The sequence below is a fragment of the Stigmatopora argus genome, chromosome 22 (assembly GCF_051989625.1).
Source record: "Stigmatopora argus isolate UIUO_Sarg chromosome 22, RoL_Sarg_1.0, whole genome shotgun sequence".
Taxonomy (NCBI): domain Eukaryota; kingdom Metazoa; phylum Chordata; class Actinopteri; order Syngnathiformes; family Syngnathidae; genus Stigmatopora; species Stigmatopora argus.
In genome coordinates, this window is record NC_135408.1 from 8,446,397 (window position 1) to 8,463,776 (window position 17,380).

The following is a 17,380-nucleotide window of genomic DNA, read 5'->3' on the forward strand; positions in this document are numbered from 1 at the left end:
TTATGATTTGATTTGGTGATTCTTAATGATCCCATTTACTTTGATTTGCTTTGTACTTTGTGCTTTTGCTTTGTTGTTCTGCCTAATCACCCTCTGCTACTGTCACAATGAAATTTCCCGAATACGGGATGAATAAAGTTATCCAATAAAGTTATCCAATCCAATATTCATGTTACAGCACTTTACAATGAAATGCATCTCTGTAATGAATGCCACATTGCAGAAAAAAAGACAACTCGAAAAGAGATATAATATAGTTCGATAACACGTCCTTCATTTGCACTTGGCAATGGGACCATATGGTCTGTAGTCGCCTTTAGCCACACACAGTTATGTTAACAAAGTCATTCCTCTACAAAGTACTAGTAATTCCTCTCACTTTTCCGCTTTCATCTCCGGGAGATTAGCGATTAATCTGCATTATTTTATGAATGACTCGGTATTAATATGGCAGCCACTATCACTTTATTGCCCTTTTACGACGCTCTTTTAAATGACATTTTCCTGACTTTTGCTATTGGCAAATGAAATCAAGTAAGACTTAATTCAAGGGCGCGGGCAGGGTTAACAATCACATGATGAGTTCTATGGCTGCTTTCAGACAGCGTGACCCCCACTGCCACCGACGTTTAAATCTCCCACTTGACTAAAATAGAGCTGTCAATGTGAATCGCTTTCCGCCGTAGAGTGCATTCTCTTGCCGCAGTCATTAAACAAACAGGTTGAGGAATATTTAGCCACACAGTGGTTCACTTAGTAGGCTCAATATTTTCAAACAGAGGCACCCTGTTGGCTTTGTCCTGACAGATTGGGAGGTGAGTAGCGTCGGAAAGGCCAGCGCTCCAATTACGAGTAGCCTTTGCTTCTTAAATGTCAAACTACTTTACATTAGCCATAGCGCAAAGGCATTCAAATCGCATTAGCGCCGATCTGGCGACAGTCCATCAAACTTTTTCCCGGAGCTCCTCAATTAAAACATTGAAGTTTTCTTTTGAAAAAGAAGAATGACAGGTGACCCTTGTGAGGATAAGTGGTATGAAGAACAAATGAATAAGAATATAGAAGTTCTACTTCATATGTGGAAAAAAGAATACATATTCGGAATTTTCTAAAAATTGCTGTAAAATACCAAAAAACAGAGTGACTGCAAATTTTTCACAGCACATTTTGAGCAATGTTGGGCACTAAATTTTGCCTTTTTTCAAGCATGTGCTGTTTTACAAATCCTCCCTGTTTCATGAGTCGCTTTCATGGTATCAGTGAAATTTAATCATGTATTATTGCTTAGGATAGACACTCCATCGCATGAATAAATACAGTACTTTTCCCTATCTTGGTAACATCGCTCTATGAACAGAAAATGACCTTGATTTTAGGTACTCTTAGCCTATACCACAAGAGTTGCGAGCGTATTCCCCACAGTAGAGTGAGGTCTGGTCCACAGTGACTGCTGAACTTGTAATTCCTAAGGCTCTTACTCAATGTCCTTCAACCTTTCCCCACCGTTACAAGCCCAGTGAGACCAAGGATTCAGACAGAGAAGAAAGCTAACTGGTTGTGCTAATAGCTTGCCAGTCACAGGGGATCAGGAGAGCCACTCAGCCATGCTGGAGCTTTTTTTTCCTCCCCTGGCTCTCAACAGATGCATCATTGCCTCAGGTCTTTGGGGTTTTGGCCAAAAGGGAAAATGCAATTCTGACTTATTTAGTGATGACCATGAGAAGAGATCGCAATGATATTGTTAAAAAGTCATTCATTTCGGTAACGGGTTTCCCTTCCACCTTGATTTGAAAATGAAAAAGCTGCTCATCCCGATATGGTGCCACCCCTGTTTTGAATACCGCTTTAATTATAAAACTTATCCACAGTGATTTCAAGGTTGTCATTTTCAAAGGGGGAGACAAACTTTTAAAGGTCAACTGAAATTGCACTGCTAGGATGAATAGTAATCAAATCTTAGCTGAATAAACAAATGTAAATAATGCCTCCCTTGAGTCTCTGAGGTCAACAAAATGTTCTCTCTGACTCACCTGTGTTTCTCCCAGATGCTCCGGCGTTCTTTCATTCTCCATTTTCCTCACACATTTCACCCGATGCCAGACTTCCGAACCTGGGAAAGCAACGTGACAACACTAAGCGTCAATTTCAAACGATATCATTCACCACACATCAAAGCTGCCCAAGTCAATGTCAACTAACTTACGTACAACTAAATCACAAACAAATCCGTCCTTGACCACCCGACATTATCTTCTACCTGGCAGTTGAAAGCTCGTCCTTGGTTTGAACATTGCTTGGTGTTATCTCAAGGGTATGGACCTCATCCAAATAGCTGTATCATGAAAATACAGGGATGCATCTCAAACCTCATTTGCATTTGTTTGTTTTGAAAATTTAGTGGGTGCAAGGAGAATCTTTGTCTTTTGTGCGTACGCGGAGCAGCCTGCCAATTGTCATTCTATGACCACATCCAACAGAGGTAACATTAGGTTTACTAATCACTGCTTTGTTTTGTTATTTCAAAATGCCTCCTAAGGCTGAAGAAGCAACCGTGGAGAAGAAGATTGATGGTTTGAAATTCGTAGCAATATTGACAAGAATATAAAGCTTATTAGTGGCCTTGTTTGTTGCAGCAATTGGAATTCTTACTTGGAGGTTCATTATTTTTATTCTTTTCAAAAAAAGCTCTCCTGCCTACTTTACAAAACATGATGCCTGGTGCATATGGAGGTGTTGGATTTAAAATCAGAAAATTAAAGAGAATATTGTATAAGATTTTTAAATCTTAAATTGAAAGGATTTGTTTCTGAGAACGATGAGTTTTGGTGATTTATGGCATCTGGTTATGTCATTGTTTAGAATAAACAACTACGATTCTATCAGAGCGGCCAGTTGCAATTCAATTGAGGGCTGAGTATTGATTTAGATGGAGGCGTTATTGCTGTTTAATGCAAGGAATATGAATTCTTGCTGCAAAGCTTTGGGCCTTTGTGGAATAATGTTCACACCATCAAGCCTATAGGCAAGAATATAAAACTCAAAAATAAATACTTGTGGCTACTAGCTACTTAGGAGTAGGGAAATATCACTCATAAATGTCATGAGGCTTTTTTGAACATTCTGCTCTCAAGGTAGTGTACTTTGATTCATGACTCCTATTATGCAGCATATGACAAAGCACTTAGTTAACTTGACAACATTAGAGCAGTTCTAAGGGTGTGATGATTCACAAATGATTGTATAATGAAAGAGACTGCGCTTTTGCAAGAGGATTTAGAAGAGGATGTTGTCTATCAACTGGGAGAATGTCGGGAACAACAAATGAGCAGTAATGATGATCACAAAGGAGCTTTGAAGAGTGGAAAAAAGATAACAGATAAAGACCTCTGTGATTCCATTCCACAGAAACAAAAAAAACATGCACAACGTTAGATAAAGACACAACAGCAGGCGGTTTGCATTTATTGGGTTGTTATATACCATCCTGCGTGGGTCAAATTATTAGAAGACTTAATACGCAATTCCGTTCTAAATCATATTGATATAGTTGGGGTAAGAATATGTACTGCTGACTAGTACGTTAATCATGGATAAGGTTGCTGTTTTTCATTAACTGTTGGTCTTAAGGTTGTTTTCCTTAAAATGTTGAAAGATGGCTGCATTTAAGGAGTAATGCTCAGTGGTTTTTTAACAGCTAGGTAAAAAAATAAAGGGGGAGAGAGAGACGTAAGGTGAGCCTGGAAGCAAGGTATCGGATCAGTGGGCACACACTTATTAATTCTAGAATGCTCAGGGTGCAACAGATTAGGTTTGGCAAAGGTTTTCCTCTGGTCTCCTAAAGCTGATATTTGCGGCAGGAATTATTTATCTAGACAACAACAGTGCAGTGCTAGCCTCGAGGCATTAAAGGCTACAACAACAAAAACCTCTGCCAGGTTTCTGTACTCTAAACATTATCAGATGATCTATCAAGGTTCTTCAAACTTCCAAGGGTCATTTTTCTCCAGTGTTTGAAGGGTCCAATGACAAAAACTGCTCGGGACAAATCAACACGAGATTTATTTCAGGACTCTGAGTCTCTAAAATCAGCGTTCATTTGAGAACGTTGGTGAACATGTGTTGTAAGGACATGTCGGAATCCCAAAAAAGATGGAAAAATAAAATACGGACTACCCATGTAGAATCCTACCTCTGGGCATCTCACAGCAATTTTGAAAGTCATAAAACAGTTCTGAAAAGTCCATTGCTACACAATGAATGATCTTTTTAGCAGCAGCGGCCAGAGATGGTAGCAAGGATAGTGCTGGTATCATAATTAGCTTTGAGCAGCAGAGGTAATAAGGGTTTTCATTGTTTTTAAATGGCTTTAGTTTTATGGAACAGATGGATGCCTCCTGGAGGGATGAGAGGTCTGTTGGTTTTCATTCTTCCCACTAAAATTTTTATCTAAAAGAATGAAAGGAGGAATAAGTAACCCAAGCAGGTAGTCAGTCGACCAGTAAAAGATGGAATACATTGGAAGGAACAATGCACTCTGTTCTTTTTCTCAAGAGAGAGTATTTTTTAGCACACAAATGGCGCTTATCTGTGTAAACGTGGTAAATGGTAAGAACCTCATACAGCCTAACTAGCACTTAAAACAGTCAAGATGATGTTGATAGGTGCTAGAGCAACAGTGCCAGACTAAATTTGTCAGTACAAGAATAAAAATATAAAACATTTTGTTAGTTTGAGCCAATTGAGCACGTATAAAAATCAACGTACAAACACCCGCGGTCTGTTTTCCAGATATTTGATAACTGAGTATTTGCCGACTTTGCTCGGGAGATACAAAAAATGTTAGACTATCTTGACTGTTGCCATGCGCATTTCCGCTTACTCAGAAATACCGCCGAGTGTCATCCCACCTTCCATTTGAGACTGACTTTAATCAGTCCATAAAAATCCAAGAAATACTCCAGCTTTTTCTATAGCGAGTTCTGCAGGCATTTAACAGCCACGCCATGCGGATGATATTCTAGACCGAAATGAGATTTCTCAGCTATCTCATTTCTCGTAACTTTTATTCCTTCTCCACAGCAGTGAAGCCTTCTTGAAATTCACCTTGTAGACATCTCCTCCCCCTCCGGCTCCACAGACAAAATAAATGAACTGCTCTTGCTTGTTTACGCCAGGCCTCTTGCGCAGTGCATCGGGGTTATGTTTAATGAAACAAACATCAAGCCACCCTACAGGCAATGCGCTACGGTCATTTTGCCATGTCCTCAGATCAGGTAGAGTAAGCAAGACAGCATCCGCTAGCAAATCAATGAGTGCCGGTAAACAGAAAAACTAATTGGACAAGTGTAATTCAATCTAGTACCAGACTGACAATCCTGGTGGCCATTTTAGCACTCACGTATAACCCGGTATGTAAATGTGACATCCAACTCATCTGACAAGCAACCTTGTTTTCCCCGTCATTAACTCATGACGGAGATAGACGGCCAATCCAATTTGCTGCGAGTATAGGTAAATGTGTGACAACCGTGTGATCTAACGATCGCTAACAACTGAAACAGGATCGCTCAATGCCAGCCTTTACAATTGAAATGGATTGGAAGTCTATAACTGAAACAATCCAAATAATTATTATTATCGGGCAAACTGCTGCATGGCATGAAATGGGTTGCCATCGTGCAACTCTGTCAAGTTAATATTTTCAAAAGGCAAATTAAAAAAGATGTCCAACTGAGTCAGATTCCTTGTATCTCCAGGTACTATGCAAATATGATCTTTTTTGCAACATTGAATCGAGAGAAAAGTAACTAACTGGTGGCGCAACACTGCCCCCGTGTGAATGTCGCCAAAGTGTATATCACAGCTCATCCTCTCTTTATCGCTCTCCCCTGGCAGCGCCCTATCAGCAAAAATCCATTACATGCATCATCCGTGTTTGACACCTGCTACTGCAAGCAGGACTCTTTTATAGCAAAAGGCTTTATGTGGTTTTCTGTTGTCAAGCTTAAATCCCCATGACTCAAACCCTCGACACATTCCCTCCTTGTTTACTGCTCGGAGGCTGCCGCCATCACATTTCATGTCAGTCAGCAAAAGCAGAGTAATCATGGTGGCAAAAGTATATCAATGCTTGAGCCAGACGGTGCGACATACGAGAATTGCACCACCTTACTCCGATTTTACTTATACGTACAAGAGGGATGGATGCCTTTTTCCTGTAGTTGGTAAAAAAGCCATTGTTAAGGTCAATGTTTTCCGTATGCATCTGACCTTTATCTTGACCTCTGTTCATGTTCTATGAAAAAAACTGTAACTACAATAACTTTTTGACCTCCATGTTTTTCTTCATTTGTGGAAAACGCCATAGTTCACTGAAGCGCTAACACAAAGGTTAAGAAAAGTCTTTGCAACCCTTTTCAAGGAGATTGAAGTCAATTTTGTTTTTCTTGTGATGATGGCAACTTTTTAATTTCTCTTGTTTAACCTCATTTTCCTAGAAAGGCTCAGAACAATGTGGTTGATAAATTTGCATCACAGAAGGCCCTAAATATCACGTTTTAGGTTCAATCCAATTATCCAGAACACAATTTAACACCAAAAAGAAACATCTGCTCCAGTCGGAGCGCTGAATTCAGATGATGTTAACTGTTTTTACAATTTTTTTGTGAGTAAACCATTAAATGAAATTTGCGTACTCGTGGAAAGACGGCTCGCGCATCAAGGCAAAGAGGGAAAGCGATAAGTTGTGTGAAGTACAGTGTGTACAGAAACTACAGAGGATTCGGCATTCTAATTAGCGTCCCCTGCTTTGTCTGTACTCATTAACCAAGCTTTTCCTCCCTTGAAGGGAAAACAATGTTTCCGCTCCCTTCTGGCCTCTTTAATCTCTTATGCTGCGTCTTTGCCGAATGGCATCAGCAAGGTGCCGCGTAGGAAGATGTTACAACAGCGTGAGACCTACGTGGAAAAAACAAGACTTGCCAACCATCAAAGAAAGCCACGATTAGTTTGGTTTTTACAAGGCATCAGGTGTGCCCATTGATGCACGCGTCATTTATGTTTTTCCAATTAAACTAATAAAAATGATCGAAACCGTTTCAACTCTGGCACGTTTAAAAAATTCTCCCGTTTGAACTGGCCCCTAATGTTTACAGTTGCCCCAAAAAATACCATGTATTTTAAGGTGTGCATTCATTTTCAATGGGAACATTTCAGACTTTCAAAATGTATCATCAATTTCAACTTGGATTCTTTAAAGCAACAGTGTTTAAACCGCTGCCCAGTTTTAATTGGCCTGCAGTAAATGATGAAAATATCATTGAATATGGCCCACACAAAAAGCTTACATATATATATATATATATATATATATATATATATATATGTATATATATATACATAGGTATATATATATGTGTATGTGTATATATATATATTTATATGTATATATACATAGGTATATATATATATGTGTATGTATATATATATATATATATATATATATATATATATATATATATATATATATATATATATATATACATACATAGGTATATATATGTGTATATATATATACATATATATGTACATCTAACTGCCGACGTCCAATTAAATTTGATCTAGAGGCTGGTTTGATCAAACTGCCATAGTTTTTTTTAAATCATGATTTTTATTATCATGTATGCGATACTACAAAAGACTACACATCCATTAAAAAGACATTTCCACAAAAAAACGCAATCTAATGTGTTTACTGTCAACACGTCATCAGGACTGGATTAACTAAACGCGCCCGGCTGTGAGCTAAATGACTTCCAGAGCGGAGCGGTGATTTGTGTGACGTGCGATGATGGCGCCCGAGAGATTGATGAATACAAGGAGCGTGCTTTTCCTGCCAGCCTGCCTGCTTCTTGTCCCAATCAATGCCAGCGAGCAGACAGCTGATAGCTGCCTTCATCTGGAATGTCACCGTTTGGTGACAAGGGGTTAATATGGGACGACGCGGAGGTAAGAGGATTTTTACAAATGGAAACCATGCCAGTGGTAAAAGTTAACTCTTTGGACAATCTTAAAATACCGGCCGACTTACATTTGTTATTTTAACGATCAGGCTGATATTAGGCTTCTTGTGCGGGCCATAGTCAATAATATTTCCATCATTTTGAATTGGCCCTTGGGTCGTAGTTTAGAAACCCCTGCATTAGGAGAAAAGGTGCTGATGTAAAAGGTTAAAAAAATGTTCCTAGTCCCACACTATTTTACACTATTCACAAAGCTAAAGCAGAAACGGCACAGAAATATGAATTCAATCAGAAAAGCTGTCGCAATTAAAACCTCTTCACATGCTTAATTAGGCTTCTTCATCTTGCATTTATTGCTCTTGCTTTCATTTGGATGGCGCAAATTATTCTAATTTTGCCATTTGAACATCCATTCAAACAAATGTGCAACAAGACGATGACAATTCCGCGGTGCGTGCGTGTCGATGTTTTCTATTTGATGATTCAGTATAAATGACACTAATAAAATAAATGGGTTCCCAAAAATGGGCAAAAGATTCATGTGATTAAAATAAAAGACAAATACATTCAATCAATTTTGACCCCTGCGGACTAAAGCCTTTCGTCGTCGATATACGAAGATAATTAGCTTTAATGAAGGCCTGTTTAAAATAAGTTTTGAGCAATTGGCAAGGTGACAGCCGCCTGCCTGCACAGTTTATTGAATTTGGCTTGTCGGGTGACAAGGAAGGCCCTTCAAGATAATGCCTCATGATATGCTTTTCTCCACACCGGCGGAGATGATTCATGGCAAGCTGTCAGCACAGCGTGAAATCGATGCCTTATACACTCTTCTTGTCTTTGCTTGTCTTTATCCTTCTCAAATTGATAGCTTTTTACCACCCAAATGTAGAACAGATTAAAGAGTGATACGCACATCACCAGAAGAAAAAAATGACCTCAAAAAGGTCCACCCATCGGGAGCTTTGACTCTACTGATGGACATATAAGAGTGTGGCTATTGAAATAAAAGCCACAAGTTTAAAAATAGTGTATATTGGGGGGAATCTACAGTTTGAAGGAGCGACAGTTGTAGTTAAGACGGGAGATTTTTCCATTTTCTGTACTGATGATATTGTCCTTGGTTGCTAGGCGCTAAAGTCTTGCCCATCCAAAATAGGACGTCAGATGAGAAAGCTAGCCAGTCGCCGACAGACGGTCATTCTACTTGTCAGATAAGCTGACCAACTCGCTTTCCAATTGTTTGTTGGTATTGCGCCAGCTTGTGTGAGTTATAAAAATATCTTGTTTGCACAAACTTAGCCCTGCAAATGTCTAAACATATCAGCCCAAAGTTTGTTTGCATAAACTCTGCCCTACATCGTTGTGATTGAGACTTTGCCCTGTTGTTCACATATATAGACTTCGTTCGGAGAGAGTTGCAAGGAACAGGCTGTGCATCCACAACTGTTAGAGCTCTCTCCCCATCCTGCAGTCTGGTAATAAACTTATTTCCTTCCAATTGGTCTCACTCTTTCTGTGCCTGCTGCTGAAGCTGTTTTACAGACCCAACACTACTGTACATGCCATTTCAAGAGTCACTCATTCTAGTTAGAGGGTTCAATCCCTAAACATTTTAAATCAAAGCAATCCCAATAGTTGGCTATTAACTATTCTTTTAAACATAGGCAGAGCAGCCAGCTTTAGAAGTTCCAGTGTTCAGCTGACCACCAACTAATAAGAACAAATCAATTTCTGAATAAAGGTGTATTTTGCTGCGATGAATCAAACATTAAGAGGCAAAAAAACGAATCAATTTGTTTGAAATGAGTTTTCGGTACAAGGGCTTTTTCCGAAAAGAAGGTGGGTTCACATCAGTCACTCTTTTTAACATTACTGAGCCTCTGGTGAAGACAGCTGTCATCCTGATCTATAGCCCCTACAGCCTCGGTAATGTAAGCCAAATTGCCTGAAAGGCTACAAATCATCCAGTCATTGTTGAGGAAATTGGAAATCAATGCTTGCCATCACTGAACACGGCTTCCTTTTTGTTAAAAATAGAGCCAGGGATCAAATGTATTTTTACAGGCCAGGCACCGGGGACAAAGACACCACAATGTCAGCGATAAATGAAGGTGGGCAGCAGCAAGACAGATACATTAAAAGAAAATCCAGCAAAGACGATCATTTATTGTGATCAATGTTAAACGGTTTCATGACTGTTGTGTCCGATGGCTACTTTTTAGAAGACACATGCTTACATCTTTTAATTGAAAAAAGCAAATCCTCTACCAATTTATGGCATTTCAAACACAGTATTATATAGATTACAAAATGGATTCTGACCTCTTCATTGGCTTTTATCATTTGGAAAATGAAAAGGGGACTAAACAATCCAAATGTCAACTCACTAATGCTCACGTGATTTCTGTTCATAATACCATATCACAAACACAGTTTGCGCACCTGTCACACACTAATCTGACCTATCTTCCCACTTTCTAATCCAACATTGCTTGGCAATATCACAACGAAGCGGTATTTAATCCTTCCAAAAGACAGCCACCATCCATTCCACATCAAAAAGTGCTCTACAAATCTACTCAAATAGAACAACGTGTCAAGCGTGATGAAGAACAATCAACCGACGGGAGAGATGTGGAGAATCAAAGCACGTCAATTCCCAGGATGAAATAGATTCCACTTTGCTCCCTGATGTCGTTCTTTGTTTGTGTTGTTATTCAAGTTGTATGTTCATGTCTCCCGCGGGGTGCTGAGCAAGACGCGAGTCATCCGTCATCCTAATTGGTTGCGTTTAGAGAGCGACGATTGTGTTTGATGGAGAAGCTATTCCACTCCTGCTGGTCAAAACAAAGCGGTGGCTCTGCTATCCAGGATAAATGGCTATACAGATAGAAGTAGCCATAGATGTGATTATTGGAGGCGCGTCTGTTAGGCTGTTACAAGCGAGCATCCTTCATCTGCTCTACGCCTGGAGAAAAGACAGCATGACTGGTTTTGAAGGGACCAGATTCATTTAAATACATTTGCGGGCTGAATCCAAAATCAGGAGCCACTCTCAAATGGGGAAACAACAACAAAAATGCCAAACTCATTAACAATCACTACCAAAGCCAGTCTTCATCTTTGGTATTATTGAAAATACTGCCAAAATAGAGGTCGCCGGTCCAAAAATAAGTAACTCATACTCCAGAGAATACGGTCAATCATCAAATCACCATCATCAAGGATGACTTCAATTGTGCTAATGCAAGGTAATCGACAATATCATAGCGTATATTTAGATGACTTTTTAAATCATTGCAGTGCATCAGCCTATAAAATATGCTTTATAATCATCCAACCATTCATGGGAGTCCTTAGTAACTCATCTGATGGCGTCTAGCAGCGATGAATAATAATAATATTCTGTAAAATCACAGCAGGGATTTGCGTCTCTTCATATCTCACACGCACACGAACCCAATAGACACAAAGTTGAAGGTTCAAGGTACAGTCAATTTTTATGCAACTGGGACGACCAGCTGTTTCAACTGGACAACTGAGCCAAGCTCTTCCTTTCATCTCTACTTTGATGGTTCTTAGATCTGGAGAGTGGACCTATATTTTACCTCAGATACGTGCTTGTGATGAAGTTGCACTGATCATTAAAAAGAAAAGTTGACAAACTTTTCCACTGCTTCCCAACATTTAAATGGTTTAGCGGATTATCATTTAGAACCTTGTAAATGGTATAGAAAGTCAACAGTAAACGTCAAATAAGAGACAGGGGAAAAAATATAGTATAATCTATTATTTAAATTTTCTTTTATGACATTAAAGTGGTACCTCTACTCACAAACGTCTCGATAGTCTAAATATTTAGGTTACAAAACGCCTCAGTTGGAAAATCTTGTCTCTGGATGTGAAATAAATACTGTTACAGAAATCTGAAAAAATTCAACTATGATGAAAACTGCAAGTAAAATGTAATATCTTGCACCTCGCCCCGTATTCCCCGAACTAGTTCGCTTTCCACGTCAAACGTTAAAATTGCCAGAAAATTCCACAAGAAACCCAAGTCGCTAAATTATGGCCCTGCAAACCGAGTAGCCTCAGTATGCAAATCCTTGTCACATTAGTGTGTGATTCACTGTGTGGGTCAGAAAGATGAGTCGCACAAGTGTGGCCAAGTATATGCCCCAAAACGAGCGTCAAAACAACAATTACACGCCGGCCTGATTCATAACTATAAACACGGAGCAGCGTTGCAAAGACCGGTAAACGGGGCGCCGTATTTCGTCAAGGTCCTCCGATTTCATTTTGCCATGCCGTCACACAAGCAAACACAAACCCAGCAAACAGGATATTCAGCCAGGTGGCTTAACTGATTAAAGCGAGGACATTTTGGGAGGTCCTTGAAATGCCAGTGGCTTGTTTCCGCCCAGTTAAATTGGGTTTAAGTGAGGCATTTGGTGGCCAAAGGCCTGAAAAATGTCAACTTGTTTGCCCTCAGCTTAAGATAAAATACACCAAATCTACACCTGATCTGGATTTGAACAACGTGCCATGCAAACATGACCATTTTGACTATTGACGCGAGAATGTCAAAGTTAATTCCATCGCAGGGATGGAAAAATAAATACAATAAAAACATGAATAAAATGATCAGATCATCACATTCCTATTAGTACCACCCTATGAGGCGGACGAATGGACTGTGAATATGAATTGGTCTTGTCCATTCACCATTATTATGAAAGGTGCCTTGCTATTTACCACCGCAGCTCTTTGAGGCGCCTCTTTGCTAATTAAATCAAGGAACCAGATGGCATCCTTGTCCCGATAGATGAAAAGCCGCCACTACGGTTTACCTAGATGATCTCCATTTTGTCCATACGCTCCCTCCGAAGCAGACGATAAAACGAGAGGCGACTGCATCGGGGCCGTTTGAAAGTAACAGACTCCCCCGTTTGCAGTATAAGCTGGCAATGAAGCAATTATTCGCTTTTCCAGAGAGGCCTCGCTAGTGTCGACAAATCTCTGACATGGCGCCCTTGTGTTTTAACACAGTGCGCAGACGCTTTACATTCCGGTGGGCCGCTGTGAAAAACGCAGCCAGCCGTATTAATGTCACTCCTCCAATCCCGCCTCCCGCTATCTCTCTCCATCACCCTTATCTCCTCTTTCATTTCCGAGACGCTCTATCATTGGGCCCACACGGCGACGTGATTGCGGCTTCCGCTGGAGGGCAAAAGCTGAATACTATCATTACTCCCAGGCCTATAATCAATAGTGTCAGTAATAGTGACGGTAGGAACTGAAATCTTAAATGGCCGCATGGTTTGGAGCCGATCATTGTGGTCCAGGGCGGCCCGGCGGGTGAGTGGTTAGCGCGTCGGCCTCACAGTGGGGGACCTGGGTTCGAATCCAGCTCGCTCCCATATTCTCCCAGGGCCTATGTGGGTTTTCTCCGGGTACTCTGGTTTCCTCCCACATTCCAAAGACATGCATGGTAGGCTGATTGGACACTCTAAATTGCCTCTAGGTATGAGTGTGAGCGTGGATGGTTGTTTGTCTCCTTGTGCCCTGCGATTGGCCGGCCACCAATTCAGGGGGTCCCCCGCCTCTGGCCCGAAGTCAGCTGGGATAGGCTTCCAGCACCCCCCACGACCCTAGTGAGGATTAAGCGGTTCAGAAAATGAGATGAGAGAGACATTGTGGTCCATTCTCCAGGGTCTTGTTTATTCTACAATTATTCCAATTTGACTCTAGGAATTTTCCACAGTCAAACAGAAATGTTGAATGAAACTAGATAGGTTTTTTTTCCAAGCAATCGTATAACTGCATGAAAAGAAAGGGACGAAATCCCCAGAATGTGCAGTTAAGAGAAGACATTAGCAGATCTAGTCATTTAAAATGACTGCCTCCAGGAACAATTCCCATGAATGAAGAGTCCTGTGGGTGTCGCATTGAAGTCATGGAAGTGGCCATCACAGTTAGAGCCAAAGTCACAGGCTAACTACTGCTCCCACGCCGCTCCGTTCCCGCCGGGGAAAACTAGGCCAACGCTGTCACAACACCGGAGAGGCAACAACAAACCTGCCGAGGAGCCCCGAGGTGCAGGCTCCGCTTGCTCAAGATGGCTCCAACATGTGCTCAAACTGCCTCGCCACGTTAACAGATGGCACTTTGAGCTTCACGTCTCCATTTATAAGTCCCCAGATGGAGCTTTTCGACACCATGTAAGGATCATTTCCTCCGGGTACCCTTACAACATCGATTTACTCATATGGCAAGTCATCAGTTATTAATGAACGGCCACGTGGAGGTGTTTCGAGACACCCTTTGCCACGACAAGCGATCTCATGATGAACTTAATAGTGGGGATTCTCTTTATGTATTTTTTCAGAGGTCAGGCAATTGAGAAAAGATGTTCCTATGCAATGCCAACCTGGCTCGAATAAATCAAATCTTCATTGTGATGCAAAAGCCACTTTAGCTCATTAGGTGTCAGTCACACGTGATGAGCTCAGAAAGCCCATAAATACCTCCAAAGGCCCACCGGCAATGAAAAAAAAAAAAGCCTGCGTGCACACTCAGCGAACGTGAAGGCTAATCACAATCCATAATTGCTTCTTAAATCCCAATGTTAATGACTAGATCTCTTGATTGTAATGCATTGTAACCATCCCATTAATATGGAAGGCAGCCATCTGTGTTTCCACAGGGGTATGCGACGGGCGCGCCTTTTTCAAGGACCGTCTCGTGGCTGGGGAGCGCAGAGCGCATAATCAATGACAACCGGGAGAACTCCAAATTGATCCGTCAATCACCATTTTCAACCCTGATTATGCATCTTCTCCACGCTGGACGTTTATTCACACAGGAAGATGAAAGCGCCACTTTGATAAATAACAGACGGTAACAGCCCTACAGAATACAATCACTTTTCCTCATTGCGTTCACTTTGGGGTAAGGAAAGATGAGACCTATGCGCGCAAACAATTATACTCCATTTATATGAAGACAGGGTTCTTGCAAGTCTTAACAGGTACCATTTAAAGCTTTTTACTTACCTTTTAAGACCACTTGGAACATAATTTAGCACCAGAATTATGGAAATTAACCGGCCAACCTCACCTCTTTTAAAATGTCAGAACATTTTATACATGCAATTTCATGCAATGCAGCAAAATTGGAAATTTAAGAAAGTTAAAGCATAACATAGTGATCAGCTATGGCGATAAAAAAATAACATCCTTGTGCCTTTGTAGTTAGTGTACTACTGTGTAGTGAGCTTTCGCATTTTTTATTTTTTCATTTCACTTTTACGTTGGGATGAATTGGAGGTGGCTAGGAAAATTTTAATGACATTGTCGTCCCTCTTTAACCAATTGCAACATGTTTTAAAAATTACAACACAACAATGATAGGAATGACATCATCGCTATACACGCTTCATTCAATCTGGATCTAGGAAGTGGAAAACTGCAGTTTTACTGGAGACGACGCTATAATATGCCTGAAGCACCACATATCGGGGTAACAGGTCTTTCTGAAATTGAATCTGGGACAGCTGGCTCCAACTGTTACGTAACTATTCTGGTTCAAATCACCATTACAGGGTGAATGTGAGTGCATTTTTGGGTGCTTCATCATGCCATTAAATGCCTGGAAATGCCATAGCTACAATGACATTACAGTCAATTTAAGACCTTAATAACATGGATTTAAATTCAGTGCTTTTGTAGGCTTTTCAAGGACCCGAGGAAATCCTTTAAGACTTTGTTCACAGGAATGTACGGAAGTGTGCGAGTTCCCGAGACACTTTCTTATTTTTCATTTTATGTTCCCACATCAAACTGACTCTTTATCCGGAAACTTTTCCTGACTCCCGGATACGAAATCCGGGGAGTTTGGGATGTTATTGCTAAACATCAATAGGGCCGTGAGTAATGTATTTTGGGCACAAAAGCATATGTTGCTTTTAATGAAACTCTGTGGAAATTCCTCAGGGTTGTCAGTTTGTGCTTGCATTTTTTTTTTAGGAGAATAGAAGGAAACAAAGGCTCTGCATTTGGCTCGGGGTTGATTTTGACATCCTTACGAAGCATTTTGGCAATTATCTCATCTCATTTTCTGAACTGATTTATCCTCATTAGGGTCGCGCGGGGTGCTGGATCCGCATTTCGGCAATTATGAGGCACTTATATTGCACAGTGATGTTGTTTAGTAGATCCAATGAGTTGTAGTAACAATAATAAATGCTAAGAGATGTTTGGGTTGCAATTAGCGGAGATCTGCACGTAACCTGATTTTCCTTGCAAGAGTGACAATATAATAACAAGATTCCTACCTTTTGTTTCGTTTTTTTTCCCTCCGGGAAGGCTTTGGAAGTCCATCTAAGGCATTTATGGATTTTGTGGCCACTTTAGAAGTTTAGATCTTGATTGTCGGGTGTTTGTGCGCACCTGTTCGCAAGAAACTGTCATTACATTGACATTTTGACGAATAACTTCGATATACACAAATTACACACAAAAAAAGCACAAATCATACAAAAAAAAGCACAATGCATTCCTCGATGATACCCCACCTCGATCCAGGAATTTTAATTAACGTAATATGACTTAAAGTTTGATCACAGATATCTGCAGGATCTTACCGTGTTGATTAATCGGCGTTGACTGCTGGTAGATCGTTCCCACAAGCCCTTGCTGTAATTACACGTGCTGTAACACGAATCTGTCAAAAGATGTTTTATTTTAAAATTATTTTTTTAAACAGGATTTTAAAATCGTCTTTTAATTATGTTATATATGTTTTTTTATTATATTATATTTTTTTTGCTTGCGATATACTTTGTCCAATACCTCTGGTTTCACTTGACATTGACGGCCATAGACGTCCATTGTATTTTGACGAGGATCGACAGCAATCGCTCGAAAAACTAAATTCGATTTCAAAGCAGAGGAAAAAGTTAAATCAAAATAAAAAAATCCCAGTATTTCATCCTAATAAATAGAATCAATTTCTGATTCAAATAACTTCTTAATGGCGTTATTAATAATGGTTTTCACTTTTGATGAGTGCCACATTTCTGACTGAGATGTATTTTGATTTTTGTTGTTTTCTAAAGCAAGATTGCCCTCTGGTGAATTACTTGCAAATGACTATGAAGATGGTCGCATTAGTTTAGTTTGGGACTTTACAAGACAAACTTTTAGCAGTTAGTTAAACTGGAACTTTCTTTTTTTTGTTATATTGCTTTGGGTTGATACCAGATTTTTGTGCAGCATTTCAGTACAATACGCTACGCTTCAATGCGATTTGACTCAGCATTTCTTTTGTTTTATTACAAACGATTGCAATATGAC

General features: G+C 40.2%; 1 long non-coding RNA gene across 1 annotated transcript; it reads right to left on the minus strand.

The window, feature by feature from the left end:
• Positions 1 to 16,362: 16,362 nt before the first annotated feature.
• Positions 16,363 to 16,954, minus strand: LOC144067901 (uncharacterized). Its single transcript, XR_013298063.1, has 3 exons — positions 16,877 to 16,954; positions 16,669 to 16,748; positions 16,363 to 16,474 (listed from the first exon to the last, which is right to left on the minus strand). It is a non-coding gene; the product is annotated as an uncharacterized LOC144067901 (long non-coding RNA).
• Between the last annotated feature and the right edge of the window lie 426 nt (positions 16,955 to 17,380).